This window comes from Pteropus medius, unplaced genomic scaffold (genome assembly GCF_902729225.1).
Source record: "Pteropus medius unplaced genomic scaffold, Ma_sr-lr_union100, whole genome shotgun sequence".
Classification (NCBI taxonomy): Eukaryota; Metazoa; Chordata; class Mammalia; order Chiroptera; family Pteropodidae; genus Pteropus; species Pteropus medius.
Window position 1 is genome coordinate 18,224,386 of NW_024346667.1, and position 18,095 is coordinate 18,242,480.

Sequence of the window (18,095 nt, forward strand, 5' to 3'; positions counted from 1 at the left end):
TCTCATTATCTTCTGGAAAGTCATTTGTAACTGATATAATTCACTTCATTAGTTTGGGCTATAAATACGATATATATCTCTTAATGTTCCAACTCATGTCTCTAGTCATAACATGGCTTCATTAACATGGAGTTCAATGTTGAAGACCTATCTTGAATAGGAGATTTATGTTAAGCATATAAGTTGTCAAGAAGAATGGTTTCTATTCCCCTGAAATTAGGAAGGAATGTGGTAAGGACCGCACATCTTAATGTAAAAACCTACCAGCAGCTGGATCTGACCAAGGTTTACTGAGAGGCATCAATAAAAAAAAGAGCTCTCCATCAACAGCCAATGCGAGAAGAGGATTTAGGGAAGGGGAGTAGTTTGTCAGCCTTTTGGGGGAGAACACTGTCCCTTGAGAGAGGCTATTCCCTTTTCTTTCCATAAGAAGGCAAGGAAGGGAACAACCTAGGAAATTATTTAAGAAAGATAAGAGTTTCTAACAGAATAGTAACGAATTTTGTTTCTTCTTTAAATATTGAATTATCCAACAATGGTTTTAATATGCTCTTGTGCTATTTAAACAGATGAAAAGAGATTAGAGAGAAATGGTGTGGATGAGAGAGGGGACTGCAGTGAAGCATCCTACAAGCTTACTGTTTCATGTAGAAAGGACGCTAGAGTTTCCTCGGGGTTGAGAGGACACTCAGGAAAGTAAGTAGGCTTGAACCCTTTTGGTGGTATTTCACTGGGTATGGAGACTCCACTAGCAAGTGCCTGTTTTCAGTGATGATGGGAGGGGTTGGGGTTGTGTATAAGAGGCTGAGCCAGAATTGAATCTCTCACATTACAAATTGTGTAGTTAGGAGATTCCAGTGGATTCTCTGAAGAACCTTCACATGTGCCCCATGAGAGAGCCAGTGTTTGAATAACAGTACTATGGGAGTTAGGACAACCAGATAATGTTAGACAGAAAATCAGGAACAACTAGCAGAGAAGAGACATGAAAATCCTGCCAGTATAAGAGCCCAGTATATGAGCTATGTCAAGTACCTGCATTTGCATGGTTCCCTGGCCAGAGCGGCCCTGGAAACCTTGTGCTGTGCTTCTGTTTGTGGGGCTTGGTCGCTGATGTTACATCAGCCATCACTGCAAATCTAAATAAAGTTCCATCTTGTAAATATGGATTGAAACTACTGGGTATCTAGCTTCCCCAGTAACTGCTTACAGAAGCCAGTGAATGCGACCTAGAAATGTGGGAGTGTGAATATCTCATGGAACATGAAATAAGAAATGGAAGACAGAAGATGAGAGGTAACTGACAAATTCTTTCTGAAACATATTGTAAGTATATATATTTAATATTCCCTATAATACTCCCTGCAAAGGAAACTGCAGCCATCAGTCAGGGAAAGTGTACCCTGCAAAAAATGGAATACCCAGACCTTTTGAGGACTGCAGTACCGGTCTGAACTGTCAAATAATAGGGGACCCAATCTGTCATCATGAGCTTTCGATTATATGCATGAGTGGTGTAAAGTAGAGTTCTGTCCTGTCTCACAGTGGCTCTATTGGGTTCCTAGTCCCACAGTCTGCTGATGAAAATTAGGGTAGATATACTTAGATTTGGGAAACTTTTCAATTGATTTTCTAATATAAGAAGGAGGGTTATAAGATGAGAAAGACCAAGTAGAAGCTCATGAAATCTTCCATTCCGACCAAGAGAATAAACTGGGATACTGCAACTCAGGAGACTTGCCTAAATTAGTAGCACAGTCAAGACTCGAGGGACAGTGGTGGCAGTCCTAATATGTATACACTTAATCCGCAAAACCTAGCCTCTGCAATAACCAGCTGGATCTAGGCTAATGGTGTAGAATACAGTAAATCTATCCAGGAGGAAGAACCAATCACAGCTGCCAAAATGAATCATCACAGTCTCTGTCACTTAGTGAGGAGATTTGATTCTGCGAAGTCTTTTTTCTCAATTCCCATCACTAGGGAGGATCAAAAGCAGTTTGCTTCCTATTGCAATGTACATCAATACACACTTTCTCTCTTGCCTCAAGGCTATGCTAATTCTCCAGCTCTCTGTAACCATATGGTCTACAGCAGGTGTCCCCAACCCCTGGGCCATAGACCGGTACCAGTTCGAGGCCTGTTAGGAACTGGGCTGCACAGCAGGAGGTGAGCGGCAGGAAAGCCAGCAAAGCTTCATCTGTATTTGCAGCAGCTCCCCAGCCCTAGCATCACTCCCTCAGCTCCACCTCAGACCATCAGGCATTAGATTCTCATAGAAGCACTAGTCCTTTGTGCCGAAAAGGTTGGGAACCACTGGTCTACAAGAACCCTGATATTCCTGACGTTTAGGAAAACGTAATACTGATTCATTATATTGACAACATCATTTTAATTAGACCTGTGAGCAGGAACTGGCCAGTACACTAACTTTCTTAATGAGACATATGTTTGCCAGAGGGCAGATAAATTCCGCAAATATTCAGAAGCAGGCACACTGGTGAAGTTTTTAGGTTCCAGTAGTTCCTTTTTGGATTTGGGACGTAATATACACCACCTTAGGAATAGTTCTCTAATCATTTAATGGGTGACATGGAAGTTTGCCAGTTTTGAATGGGGCACAAAGAAGGTTCTGCATAAAGTCCTGCAAATGGGGCAGTATGAGCAGAGCCAATGGTACTAGAGAAACTCTGATGGGGAAGAACACTCTGTGGAGTCTCAGGAAAGCACTGATCCCTAGTTATTTGGAGCACAGCTATGACATCCATAATAGAGTCTACTCTCTACTTGAACAATAGCTCTTGACTGGTACTGGGCCCTTGTACAGTCTGTACTTCTGACCATGAGATGCAAAGTTATTGGGCTACAGGAGCTCCTGATATAGGCATTATTAGATCTACCAAGTCTTAAGTTAAGGGACATATAGAATAGCCATCTATTGTAGGACAGAGTAGTATTTCTGGAATGTGTGTGGGCAGATCGAGAAGACAAAACTACATAGAACAAGTGACCTAGACTCCCAGGTCATCTACCAATGTTGCACAATCCCTCAACTCATACCTTTGGCCTGCTGGGGTTTCCTATAACCAAACGTGAAGGAGAAAAGAACTTGGCCTAGTTCACAGATGGGTTCACTGTGTTGGTGCCCACAGGAAATGGACTGCTACTACATTTTGGCCTCACTCAAGGGTTATCCTAAGTAAGAGTGTTGAAGGGAATCAATCCCAGTAGTCAGAGCAGCAATCATCATTTATTTCCCTGTGGGAGATGTGAAAAGACCGTGGCAAATGGCTTGTCTGGTTTCTGTGGTTCCAAAAGGCACCATTTACTCAGGAAATCAGCCATTTACCCAATCATGGGTAAATTATACTGAACTCCTACATCTTGGATTTGTCAATGGTTTATTACTACCAAATTCAATAATACTCCAGTTATGAGTTTGCCTTCCGTGAACATAGTACTTCTGCCAGCACCATTATCAATGACTTTGAGAATGCCACTTCTATCAACATACTGCACAAAATTGCCTCAGACCAAGGAAACTATTTTACAGCAAAGGATGGGCACATAACCATGGGATTCATTGGTCTAAACAGACACTCAGTCGCCCAGAAGCAGTGGCTTGATGGAAGAGTGGAATGGCCTATCAAACTCTCGGCTAAGGTGTCTGTTCAGAAATAATGCCTTGCAGGGATAAGGACAAGACACCCCATCCAGTTTATAGCATATGTACTAAATCAATAGCCAATATATTGGACCATGTTTCCAATATGTAGAGTGAACGAGCCCAAGAAACAAAGGGTGAATATGGAATTGGTCCTTATCCCCATCATTTCCAGTGACTTACTGTGGAGTTTGTGCTTCTCTCTCCACATCCGTAGGCTTGTGCCAGTGGATATAATAAGGGACCTATTAAACTGGAATATGCAGTTAACACATGGCCATTTTGGGCTTCCTGTTCCAGCAAACCAAGAAGCAAAGAAAGAAGTTATTTTAGTTCTTAAGATAATCAATTCTGATTATCCTAAGGAGCTCAGGCTGCTGCTACCCGTTTACCTCAGAGACCTCTTGGTGCTTCTGTGCCTATTACAGAGAGGCAATTTTGGAGGCCTTGCCTCAACAACGGCAAGATAAGTAAGAGGTCGTATTCTTCAGGAATGAAAATTTTTGTTATCCCACCAGGCTAAGAACTCAGACTAGTCAAATTATTATTCAAGAATAAGGGAAATGTATAATGCATGGTAGAGGAAAAAAATGATGAATATCAATTAAAATCCCAAGACCAATTGGAATGACAGCTTGGTTTACTAATCCTCTTTAAGGCTTTTTGAGATTTCGAAACCTGCCATCATCTTTTTATATTTTTTTCAGGATCAAATCAAGGAAATTTATTCAGTCAGGGGTGTCATCATATTGAAGCATTAAATCTTTCCTTTGGAAAAAGAATTGAGGACAGACCCAGACATTGTAATAGAGTGTGTACTCTCTATAACTGACTCTGGGGAATGGACTGTACCTGACTTGGCTTGTATGCCATCTGGAATCCACACACCTGCCTTGTTTCCTGGCCAGAATAAACTTAACAACCACTTATGCTGATGGTTATGGAGTGAGTTCTTTGCCACTATCACCACTACTCCCAGATCTAGGAGCTCTACAAGGAGTTTCAGTGAGTGAAAAGAGACAGTGCCAGAATGAACTCACAGGGGCTCTGGCCTTCTCTTAGAGGAGTTGAATAATGAAACCTGGAAGTGTGAGGAAGTTAATGCCTATGAAACAGGCTTCGATCAATGAGAGACGGGCTTAGAAGGGAGCTAGCAGGTAAAGTGTTCTCTTACTCCCCTCATTTGGACAATCCTGAGATACAGCAGTTCATATGACTTTTCTTGAAAACAAGCCAGTAGCTGCGCTTGTTATAAAGCTGTAGCCAGTTCAGTCAAACATCCTTTCATATTTGCTCTCCCTTCTTCTCTGTGTAATTCACCCCTTTCCCTTCCCTTTGCTTCCCTGTGTCTGACCTCCCAATAAAGTATTGGTACATTAGCTTTTCTAGGAAACCTGGACCAAAGGAAGAGTGAGCAAGTTATTTCTACTGCCCTCCTCCTTCTCAATGCTCTCAAATTGGAGGAGCTGATGCAGAAAAGAGGACCGAGTGTGTGTGAAAAAGACACCATGCTTTAGCGCCTCTAAATCAATGGAGCAAGAGACAGGCTCAGCCTGCCTTCAGTGAGGTGGGCAGGCACAGAACGAGTTGAGCTTTGAATCAAGTTTGTTACTGCATTTTATCATGAACAAAACTGAGTCATAAACATTGGATTGAAACTTTTCTAATAATTGAGCATATCTGAAACATTGTAGAGTCTAACTAGATGCTATTAAGAGACCTATTACACAGTGGGAAAGTGGGTTCCACATAGCACAATGGAGTTCAGTTATTGGGTGGGGGAAAATCATATTTACATATAATCAGACTGAGGTGCTTTGATCAAGGTTCACTTTCCCTGAACCTAACTGATTTAGAATGATGAATCAATCTGATTCATCATTCTAAATCAGTTAGCCATATCCACCGCTATAGCAATATTCTTGCGCATCCACACTAGCTGCATTATTATACTTCTATTTATCACTAAGGTTAGAGTTGTTCACTATTCAACAAATACACACTGAGCACCTACTGTGTGGCAGGCAATATTCTATTGTTGAACAAAGTAAACATGGTCTCTACTTTTATAGAATATACAGCATAGTGGAAGAGATAAATATAAACCAAATTATCATGCTAACACTTATATGCTTAACCCATTTCCCATTTGCCCTGAGAATACTTGCTGGTGGCACTTACGCTGAGATAACTCATGGATTACAGGCCTAACCTTACCCCTCAAAGTTTACCATGAAATATCACTCTTTATTATTATTTTCTCATTGCTCTAGTATATTGATACTTTGTGGAAACAAATGACATCATTCTATTTATAGTATTCTGTTTTTAGTAGTAGTATTTCCATTTACAAAATGTAGTAATTCTCAATCGTTGAAAATGTAGCATTAAAAACGTAGCTTTCCTATGCAGAATGTTAAATTAACGCTGGCTGTGAGCTGCCCTGTTTTGTCCTAAATGGGAAAAGGGTTAAAAAATTCTCAGAAAAAAAATGTAGGCGCATAGAGGAATATGACCAAAACTAAAGGATCAATGATACCTCCGAGGGAGGCCGAGATCTTGAGCTAAGAATTGAAGGATAAGTGGGAGTTAAAAACACTTTCCAAACAGAGAGAACAAAGTGTACCAAGAGCCTGTGGTGGAGTTAGGATCAACAGGAGTTAGAAATAACAGAAATATAGAGGAAGAGAAAGAAAGAGTTAATATAAATATAAAGGGAGAGGAAGAAAGAGTATGTGGCTTTTGCCTGCCGTCTCTTGGCCAGAGGGCATTCTAGTAAAATGACTTGGGGAGAAAAATTATGAGTTTGATTTAGATATATTGAAGTTTACAAAGATTGTTTTCTTTCAAATTATAAAATAAATTCCAACTTATTCAGATATTTTAAAACAATTTTTTAATATAATTATAATGTTTAGTTCTCTGCTAAGCGTAGCATGAAAGAAAGTAAGCACAGTTGGAGACTGAAATGAAATGTACCTAATGCCATTTCTCTGAAAATTCAATTACTCAGGACTTAAACTTTTAATGTGACAAACTCTCTCTCTCTCTCTCTCTCTCTCTCTCTCTCTCACACACACACACACACACACACACACACAGAGAAATATTTTTTAATCACCTACTATGTACCTGATATTGTTCTAGATAATGCAAATGTAGGTGGCAAGAGCATGTGTTTTCAAGGAGTTCATAACTTTGGGAAAAATTTTTTTCATAGACAATTTTGATATAGTGATATAAATGCTTCAAAAGGGGAAGTAGAGAGTTCGATGGGAGCGCATAATAAGGAAATCATAATCCACCCTTGGAGTGTGAGCTCAAGAGTACTTATTGGGAGGTGGTAAAATCTAAGCTAAAAGATAGGTCAGTGAAAATGAAGACAGAAAAGTGTGGATGGGTTTTAGTAACAGAGAGGTATCAGTGACTCTCACATAGTGTTCTGACTGAATGAACAAAATGCCTTATTGTGGGATTTAAGATATCTTTTTAATACCTGATTTTAGAGGAGGTGGGGGCACTGTCGAACATTCAAAAACATGTATCAACTAAAGGACCACCAGATTGCCCTAATCCTACTGGCCCAGATACTTCACAAATAGCAATGTTTCTACTCACATTTTCTAAGGAAACATTTTTGTCAACCTCAGCGGTGACCTTATAATCTTCACTATTCCCAGAGACTCCACTAATCCCCCTTTCTGAACCATTTGTCATTGCTATATAAAAGATTCAAATCCCCAAGATAACCTTTCTGAGAAAAAAATCATTCCTGCATTTCTTGAGACTATCCATTCAGGAAGCATGGCTTAAGTGCTTTCCATTTTCTTCCGTGGTATTGATTGTTTTGCAGGCAGAGGGGGAGACTTGGTTTATCTGCTTTCCCTCCAGATCAGGCCACAAAGATTAAAATTTTACCAAGCTTCCAGAAATAATGCTGATGGTTTGCATTCATCGGATGCATTCCTTAGAGACTGTAATGACCAGAAAAACAGGGGTAACAAACAATACAACACAACATAGCTGCAATGTATTCGCCTCCCTTTCAACGATCTCTTTAGTTTCACGTCCTCATGTCATATAACTCAGGCACCAAATTTATGATGGAAAGTTAATAATGCAAAATAAAACATCAGATTGGCTCAATTCCCATTGTCTAACATGAGGGAATACAAAGGAAACTGACTCATAAGTGGCCCTCCAGTCTTACATTCCTGTGATCTCATCACTGTGTTGCTAGAGCTGTTTTAATGAAACATAAAGTTGAACTAGTGTTGCTTTGCTTAAAATTCTTCATTGGTTTCTTCAACCTCTAGGAATAGGCCACAGCCCTTCATTGTGGTAATAAAACATTAACAACAAAAATAAATAATAATAGCTAAATAATACATACCAAGGATCAAGGATCGTTCTGAGCTTGTTAAATATACTACCTCCTTAAACATTTTAAAGAACCTACGATGTAGGGTTTATTAGTAACTACATTTCAGGAATCATTAGTACTTCCATTTTATAGGCAGGAAAATTAAGTTATACAGGAGTTAAGCAATATGTTCAACGGCAGATAAGTATTAGGTGGAAAAGACAGGATTTGAAACCTGCAGGTAGAGTCAAGTCTAGGGCTCTGAACCACTATAGACACTCCCATTGCAAATTCGATCTCTCTGGCATTTTCTCCCACCACTCCAGTTGGTATGTTTCAATTATTCCGGCACTATGATACTGCTATTTTTTTCCCACCTAAAAACTAATAATTAAGAAAAAAAAAAAGCGACAAATGTCATGCTGCTTTTCCATGCTTCTATGCCTTCCATATGCTACCTTTTTTAATACTAAAGAAAATTTTTCCTTCCTCCTGTGTTCATGGAGTAATCCTAAGTATTCTTCAAGCCTCAAGTCTTCTGGCCTTTCCTTCAATTTACCACAATCTGCCCACCCAGAGTTCTCTCACGTACCGTTATAACACACAGCTTTGCAATGTAAGGACATATATTAATCTCATTTAACAGGCAGTGCAACTGAGGCTTAAAAAGGTTAACTACCCACCTGAAAGTAACAAATTTGTAGTTGAGTCAAAATTCTATGCTTGGATTTCTAAACCCAAAACCAGAACCTCTTTATCATTATATTTTGCATAATCATTCTATCAAAGATTGAGACAGGTATGTTAAAATCTCCAGCTATTCTTATCTGCCATTAGATTTCTCTACATATTTCTATAAAGAAAAGATTCATTTAAATATAGTCTGATGACATGTTATCTGAAACACAAAGACTATTTTGACATACTTGTCGATAGTATTTTTTTTAAAAAAAAAAAGATCCTCTATGTCCTTTCCTTTGAAAATTATTATATCTATATGGCAACCACTGCATTTGTTATTACATTGGGTTTACATGCCTTTTTACTTTTTATTTCTAATCCCTCTGGGTCAATAAATTTTGGCTATGACTTATAAATAATATGCTTAGAAATTCTATTTTTGATCCAATCTAAGAATCTATGGGTGATTTTCCTGCATGTGTATAATGTGTATTTTTGTTAGCATAAAGGAAATGCATGCTTGTTGTAGAAAGCTTAGAAAATATAAAAAGGTATGAATTCATGTACTCATAATTCTTTATATTCATGTATCACCACCAAGATATAACCACTATATATATTCAACTTTTCTGTATATTTTTGTGTAACATATAATTAAAAATTAACATTCGATATGCATTTATGGTATCTAGGTACTCTGCTAATTGTTTTACATGGATTAGATCATTAATACTTCGAAAAAGCTGTAAGAGGTAGATATTATTTTCATGTTAAAATGAGACAACAGAAGCAAAGATAGATTAAGAAATTTCTCTAAAGTAGACCTGAGATGTACACCCAAGAAGATCTGATTCCATAGGCCACACTCATTAAGCTATGAAATCTCTCCTAATAGACAAATCAGAGGAAGATTAAGTAGGTAGATGGGTAGGTAGGTGTGAGTAGGGCAGGGGGCAGATTCCTTATACAAAACTGCATATTGATTTATAATGTGCTTTTTCACTTAAAATTTATAATATCTCTTATTAAATATTCTTTCAAACCATGATTACATAGTATTAAACTGTACAAACTTACTATCATTTGGTAATCAATTAACACTTAAACCAACATTTTCTTTTTTTTTTTCTCTTCTACATATAGTGGGTTGTTCTAACAAAGATTCATGGCTTGGTGCAACTACATCAAATAATTGCTTAATTGGCATGTTTCTTAAGCAGGTTGGTATTCCAAAACTACATTTGCTTTTGTTTCGTTTTTTGTTTTAGTCTTTTATAATTTAATCCCAAATTATTTTTGCAAGTCCAGCATTTTTCTTTGTTTATTTGCTTTGCGGTGGTGGTGGTGTTTCTTTTTTCTTTTCTTTTCTTTTCTTTTTTTTTTTAGGTTGATGGATTTCTGTTTTAATGGTCTCACCTGGGAAGCTTATCAGGCTTGGAATCCCTATCACACTCCTTTCCTCCACCATTCTCTCATTCCCCAGTTTCCATTCCCAATCCTATGGCTGTTTATTTGTCTTAAGGACATACACCCCCTGATTCAATAGGCAAGCCTCACAGTAAAGCTGCCTAAAAGACTGTCAGAGGCAAACACCTCCCAGTACAAGTTGAAGAGTGACTACACTGGTCTCAACCATCTCTCCATCCACCAGGAACCCATCACCCCCAAAAAGGCTACTTCCCCAGGGGGAGGCCTGACTCACTCCAAAATCTTCTATTTTATTTGTGTTATTGATGCTGTTATGTTTTTCACTTTATGTCTGCTTCCAATTGTCAGTTTAAAGGAAAAAAACACCATCAACATTTTTGTGATCATTAGTTCACCCAATTCCTTTCCTCTTACCCCAATTACAATTTCCATCCTCTTACTTCATTCTTTCACGCTTCCCTATTTTCCAAACTCTACCCTTTTCTCCCACTGTACACACAGACACCTTTTAAAACAATATCTGGAATTATTGGACCATGTATTTTCTTAACACGAACATCTTCTTTTCCCATTTGAATAAGACTAGGCCTACCCTGACCTGGCATTTATCTCAGAAGAATGCGAGTGGTTTCTCTCTGGCTCTCCATATTATTTCTCCAATTTGAATCAGAATTCTCCCATGTCTTTGTCTGGAGGTTGGATGATGCCAGTTTACTTAAATATGTCTGATTTATGATGTAGTAATATGAACTGATGATAAGGATAGTCCCAGCTGGTAAATTTTGTCTCTGCATGGCCTCTTCTCCATGTTTACTGAAAATATTATACCAGGGAGGTTTTCTGTATCTCGTTTCTTTTCAACCAAGCCTCCATCTTAACTAAGTACACCCTGTGAGTTGACTGGTATTACTGCCTGTTCCATCAGGAGAGAGCACTATAGTGTCCAAGAAATATCCGTACAGCATAAGGATGAGCCCTGGAACATTCTGGAAGAAACTGAGTCATGAGAAATCCTACAAGTTCCTACAAGTTTGGCAGCCTCACCTAGGACCTCCAAGTGTAGCCATCTCTGGATGTGAAATGTCTCACATAGCCCAATCTCTTTCTCTCTCTCTCTCTCTCTCCTCTGCTCTCTCTCTCTCTCATCTCTCTCTCCCCCCCTCTCTCTCTTCCCCACTCCCCTCTTTCTCTCTGTCTCCCCTGCCTGTTCCCATTACCTCCTTCTCTTTCTCCCACGCCTTATCCACAATTCCATGCCTTGAGTCTATTTTAGCTCCTTGTGACTTTACAGCAATTTTCATGGATGAGAATTGTGAGTTAGGTTTCTCACAGCTTTCACACTGGTTCCATCTGCTTGAGAACCAGCAGAGACTCAGCCCTTTTTGATAAAAAAAGACACACCTTTTTAGTTTATATCACTGATCCTGGCTTTTCTTCTATTTTTATATTTTGCCATGTCAGCCAGTTCTGGTGGGAGGGGAGGGAATGGGAGCTGAGTGTTTGTGCACTCACTGCCATCCTTCCCAGAACTCTGGCAGCGTATGTTCCTTTTGATTAAGGTAATCAATGCCATGTTGAGTAAATCCGACTTGACCACTGTGCTGACAGAAACACTCTTGTTTCCCTAATCGTTATGAAGAAGGTGCTATTTTAAAAGACGATGCTACTGACATGTATTATTATTTAATAATGTATATTTGAATCTAATTTTAATGGCCCACAACATCACCACCTCAGAGAGACAAAAAGCAGGATGATCTGAGACAGAGTGTTTGCCCAAAGACAATGAAGATTTGATTAGAATAGATCTATCCTAATAGAAGTTGTCTTGAAACTCTTTCTCACTGCCTTGAGAGTAGAAATTTATCAGACTCCTTTGAAAGGCTTTATTCAGCTCCAGCCACCATGATCACTAAATATTCTTCAGTGGGAACTTGCTCCTTTTGAGCAGTCTCACAAATTACAAAATATAGTTGTCTCTAAGTGCTCTATATCTGCTGGCCATTCAGTGATACTTTTATTCTGGGAGAAGGGCCTTCTTGCAATTAGATGCTTATTTCTAAAAAAGAGGAGATGGTGATCTTTGCCTAATAATAAATCACAGCATGTCAACACAAACTTCAGAAATTATTTAGTCTAACTCATTATCTTACAGATGTTAAAATAAAGGTGGAAAAGTGCCTAATGGTTACAAAGCCAGTTAATGGGAAATAGTGTCCAGAATTCATTATTGTGTGACCCACATTGTCCAGTGCTCTTCTTTCCACCCCATCACTTAATTTGCACATAAAACACACACACACACACACACACACACACACAAACTGAATGGGATATTTGCAATGGATTTGTGTGGAACAAAAGATAAAAGGTATCACGAGCTGTCACATACCCATGGGAATTTTTAGGTTCCATCTATAAGAAACCTTGCAGTTTTCTTCTATAATACAGAGAAAGTGAGCAAGATCCTAATACCTTCTTTATCTCTGGTGAGGTATTTAGAAACCTGTGAAAATGAGTAAGATATTTCATCATTTAATAAGCCAAAGAAACGTCCTGCTAACCAACAAAGTCAAAGTGCCTTTGGGCAAGAGCATAAAAGTAACACAAGTCCTACGGCTGTGGCACGGGGTTTGGAAGGTTCTCCATGAGCACTTTGTAGCAGGCACTAAGGTTCCCTGCCTGGACAGCTCGACGTGTTCAGAGGATTGTTTACCTTTTTCCTCGCCAGTGAAATGAACCATATAATTACTGCCAGGCACTAACGTTCACATGGACTGCCATTTTTGTCTGAGCCTGATGGTGTTTTGACTTCTCTCCAATGCCACCCTAGCTACCACCAAGCATTTTCTATTAATTCTTAGGTCCACTAACTTAACTGTGTAATAACCGTCATACTTGAACATAATCTTACACCTCTAACTCAGTGCTTCTCCCACATGAATGTGCGTGTGGGTCACTTGGGAGTCTTACCAAAATGCAGATTGTGATTCAGTAGTTTTGGGAGTGGGGTAGGCCAGAAATTCTGTATTTCTATCAAGTTCCCAGTTTATGCCTTATCTGCTGGTCTACAGACCACATTTTGAGTAGAAAGTCTAAGCTTGCATGTCTTAATCCTTCATCTTCACTAATTTTCATTTTTTATTCTAAACACTTTTTTCCATTATTTTAAAAATTCTCATGCTAATTTCTGGTTCATAGCTACTTGACATTTAGAATGTGGGACAGGGTAGATGAAACCAACTTCCAGAACAGTGCTGCTCAAACTACACATAGTAAATGATGATTTCCCCCAATCTATCACAGATGGATACTTCATAAAATACAATAAAACAAATTATTATGAACTAAAATGGCAGACATACAAAATACAAGCTACATTTTAATTATTACATTCAATAGATATAATATTGCCTTGTCAAGTTGTATAAAAGTTTCTAAACGCTTACTCTCAATTTTGGTGTTTATCTCCTTATAATTGGTAATACAAAGTTCATAAACCACAGTTTAAGAATAACTGGTCTAGATGACAATGAATTATTTCTTTCAAATCTGTGTAAATTATGGAATAATGGGATTTTTAAAAGTAGATATATACCGATGGCTCCCAATCTAGTTTTAAAATTATCTTGAACTCCAGAATACAGATATAGAGATAGATGATAGAGATAGCGAGAGAGAGAGAGAGAGACTTTGGATTCTCATTATTCATGGCAGTTAATGTTCTATAAAGTCATCATAACCACTGAATTACCATATAATGAACCATTGCTCCTAGGAGAAATATAGATTTAGGTTGCCATGAGCCTCTGGTCACAAAATTTTAATCAACTGATCAATACATAGCCTTGTTTTATGTGTGTTTGTGTTTAAAGACACTTATTTAAAATATAAAGTTGGTTCATTAACATTGAACTCATGACCAACAGTACTGTATCTCATGACTGAACAAACCTCTCTAACACGTGTATTCTCTCTAGAAGGCACATCACAGGCTTCTTGCACTTAGGAACACTAGATGGTACTTCAACAGTACACTAGGCCATTTTAAAACAGCTAAATCGCCAATAAAAGGCACAAACATACAAAACCGTAGCACTAAATAGACCATGAAAAGACTATGATTATAGTATGAGATCTGAAACAAAAAGAATGTTGCCTTGTGCAGCTTTCCCTGGGAATGTGCACATCGGGTGCCTCAAAATGTTCTGCATGTGTCCACCAACAACAATGAACATGAATGCACTGGCTATTAATTTGGGAATACAAATAAATGTTAATGAGTAGGCAAATTCACAAATAATGAGGATTGGTTCTGTGTGTATGTCTATGCATTATAACTGCTTATTCAATATTTCCCTTTAAAATCTCAACTTTACCATGTCCAAAACAAAGTTCTGATTGTTTTCCACCTAATCTATTCCTCCCACAGTTTTCCCCATTTCAGTAAATGATAATTTACTGTTGCCATGACCCAAACCCATATTTTTTTCTTTTTCTCTCACTACAAATATATCCAAAGTCTAATCATTTCTCGCACACCCATCTGTTCCAAACACCATTATTTTTTTTCCATTTTTGTTGTGAGAGCCTCCCCTATAGCCTATTCTCAATTAAACAGACAATAAAATTTTGAAAATGCATTGCATTTTGTATTTCTGAAAAACTGTTTTTTAAACACGTTAACACTCTGAAATCAGGATGAGAATTATAATCAGTATAAAGAAAGCTTTGTGCCATCATTTAAATGGCTCCTTTTTTTTTTTCCTTTTAGCAGTGCACAAAATAATGATGGGCCTTAAAATCAAAGGTATCTTAGATGTAATGAAATGCAATAGGATAAATTATGTCATTCCTCTGCTCACTATCCTCCAGGGACTTCCCACCTCGGTCGGAGTAAAGTCGCCATGGAGACCCCCAATCAGGGCTCTACCTGATCCCCACTGTCCCCGTTTCTCTGACCTCACTTTCTAACCCCTCTCTCACTTACCCACTCAACTTTGTTCCTCAAACAAGGCAAGTTTGCTCCAGCTCTGGGGCCTGAGTCCTTGCTCCTCCCACCATGTGTATGCTTTGTAACTGTTCTCACATATTCTTGTCTTTCCTCAAGTGCCCTTCTCAGTGAGGTCTCCCCTAACCACCTTACCTAAAATGACAACATCCCCCAATACTCTTCTCCACTTTATTTTCAACATAGACTTCACCCTAATTGACATAATATACATATTCATTGCTTTCCTCCTCTCATACCTTACAGGCTTTCTAAACCTGAGCCATAACTTCTAGAGGATTAAGAAAAGGTAGACCCCAGTGACTTAAAACTATATTATTGGCCAAATTTATAAGCTGTAGGCCTCCTCCCCCCCCCCCGCACCCTCACAGGCTTCTGAGAATCTAATATTTAAGAAACTTAAGAAAAGCTAGTGTGTATAATTAAGAACTGTCCCTACCCCTGAACATAGACATTCTGTTCCTGGGGGTTACATTTTGACAATGTTCCCTTTATTATACTGGGCTTTTATGTTGCTTTTATGTGACAGGACAAAAACCATTAACCATGATTATACCCTGCTTTTCTTATCTTCCAACTGTCTAATAAGACTTCTGTGTTAGCTTGCTTATACTTACTTCTCAGCTTGATATTTAGAGCCCTGAAAGATTTTACCACAAGCTTTCTTTCTGTCTCTCCACTCAGTAGCCTTCTTTAAAGCCATGTGCCTCTCAGACTGGTTCAATTACTACCCCTCTGCTCGTCCCTCCCTCTATACTTTTATTCACAATGGTACACCCACGATTAAGGTTCTTCTCTATCTTTTCTATTCATGTCAAGTTTATCTATACTCCATCTCTGTAGACATCTCCTCAGATCATTCCTGCTTAAAGTCTGAGCCATTATAGGATCTGAGCTTTTACAGAAATTATTGTTTGAGCAATTCATTGACTATAATGCATTGTGACATTGCTTTTATTGTTGTCTTGAATTATTCAAATACTTTACTATTACTTAACTTGCAATATATTTTCTTTAAAAAAAAAAAAATGTCCTCAGCACTTAAATGGTCCCTAAATACAGTAGGTGCTTACCAAATGTGCAGTAATATAAAGGTCATGATAATTGTTTAAAAGATAAGCCAATTAGGATACTAAGTAGCATTAGTATCACATAAAATGTATTTTGTACAGTGTGAGTTTTTGCTACTTATTTTCTTTGATGTCTCTAAATCAACTAGAAAAGTTAAAGTAAGGAAATTGGATGACAAGGCTAGACCTTCTCAGAAACCAACTAGGAAAGACAGCATTTGTTCTCAGATTCATACTGTGAATATCACCTCTTTGCCAGTTTGGCATGAAATAGGAAAACAGAAAAATTTCTACTGTGTGATAAAGGATTAAAGACTTTTCTTTGGAAGCTAGATGGCACAGAGTTGATTTCAGAAATCAAAAACCAAAGAAGTTAAAGTGCATCCCCCCCGCCCCCCAAATTTTCAAGATATATATTTACATTTGCAGTTTTTTGAGCACTTATAAGAGAACAGTTTTCCTAAGGAATCATTGCGAATTAACTAAATATAAGTCATTAAAACTAATTGCTTTTTCTATTTATTGGCCCTTCAAACTGAAAAATCAGGAAAATTCAATAGGTATGGCATAAAATAATTTTTTTAAAGCATTGATATATTCCTTTATCTTCGTGGAAAATATGGAAACATATGCAATACATTGAAGTTTTGTCATATGCATAATTAACTTATTCAAATATAACACTAAGCAAAAAAGAAAAATAAATTCATAGTGACAGATGGAGAGGAATGCCAATTATCAGAGTGCGTACAGCATCCATCTTCATGGTCTCATCATTCACCATGCATTTGGCATACACGTAACTGTAAGAGATTTTATTACAATTTCCTAGATATGATATTTTGCATTATTTAAGAATTATTCAAGAATGATTTTGCCTACGTGTGATTTTTGTCCTAACATTACATGAGTATACACTAAAGTGCAGTTAACAGGAGGTATATATGTTTCTATTAGGAGACATTCTCTCTGCATCACTGTTATTTCTACACATTCCGAGTCTTTTGAGCAAAGATGTTTACTGTCAATTTAACAACGATTGTATAAGGAGATATTTCAGGGTATTAAAGCTTTCCTCTTCTCCCTAGTGTAGATTTGTTTATATTCCAGGGTAACAAAGACAAGGTTTCTGGAGGGGATAATGGACACATTTGTCAGAAGTCCCTTATAAGAGTGGCAGTTTCCTGAACTGAGTGCTCCTCAGGCATGATACAGATCCACCAAGAACAACATTCTACTTTGGTCCACTCCCAATGGGATTAGGGAGGCAAGAAGAACTGATGTGAATATAAAGTTCACATTGTCTGCTGTGCCGTGGATAATAAACCACATAAATCCATTAGGGCTCATTGTCTCCTAACCAGTGAAATCTCTGGAAATGCGGCAAGCAAAACTAATAGCTGCCTGATGCTTGAGGACTGCTTCATCACCTGACAATTTAGTTAAACTAGGTACAAAATATTTGATTAATATGTCACGGTTAACCAAGATGCTAGTCTTCATTACTCTGCAGTTGTTCAATAACATTTTAACAACTACATGAGTTATTATAAAGGAGGATTGAATAGTTTGAGAATGATAAGAACTGAAAAGGAGAACTAACATGGATAACAAAATCAAAAAGAGCTCAGCAAGCTTGAAGAATGGTTTAAATTAACAAAATGAACATTCATAAACATGAATTTAAAGGAAGGCCCAAATTTTAGTTTAAAATGTAGCTTTCTAAAAACAGAATACAAGAAATTCCAATAAGAAATTCAGAAGAAGAAAAAAAAAAAATACCCAGGAACCTGTGTTTTCAAACATAAGAGAGTAAAATAATCAAGACTTTTTCTCCTGCCAGAAACATAGAAAATGACTATTTTTAGAGATTGACCA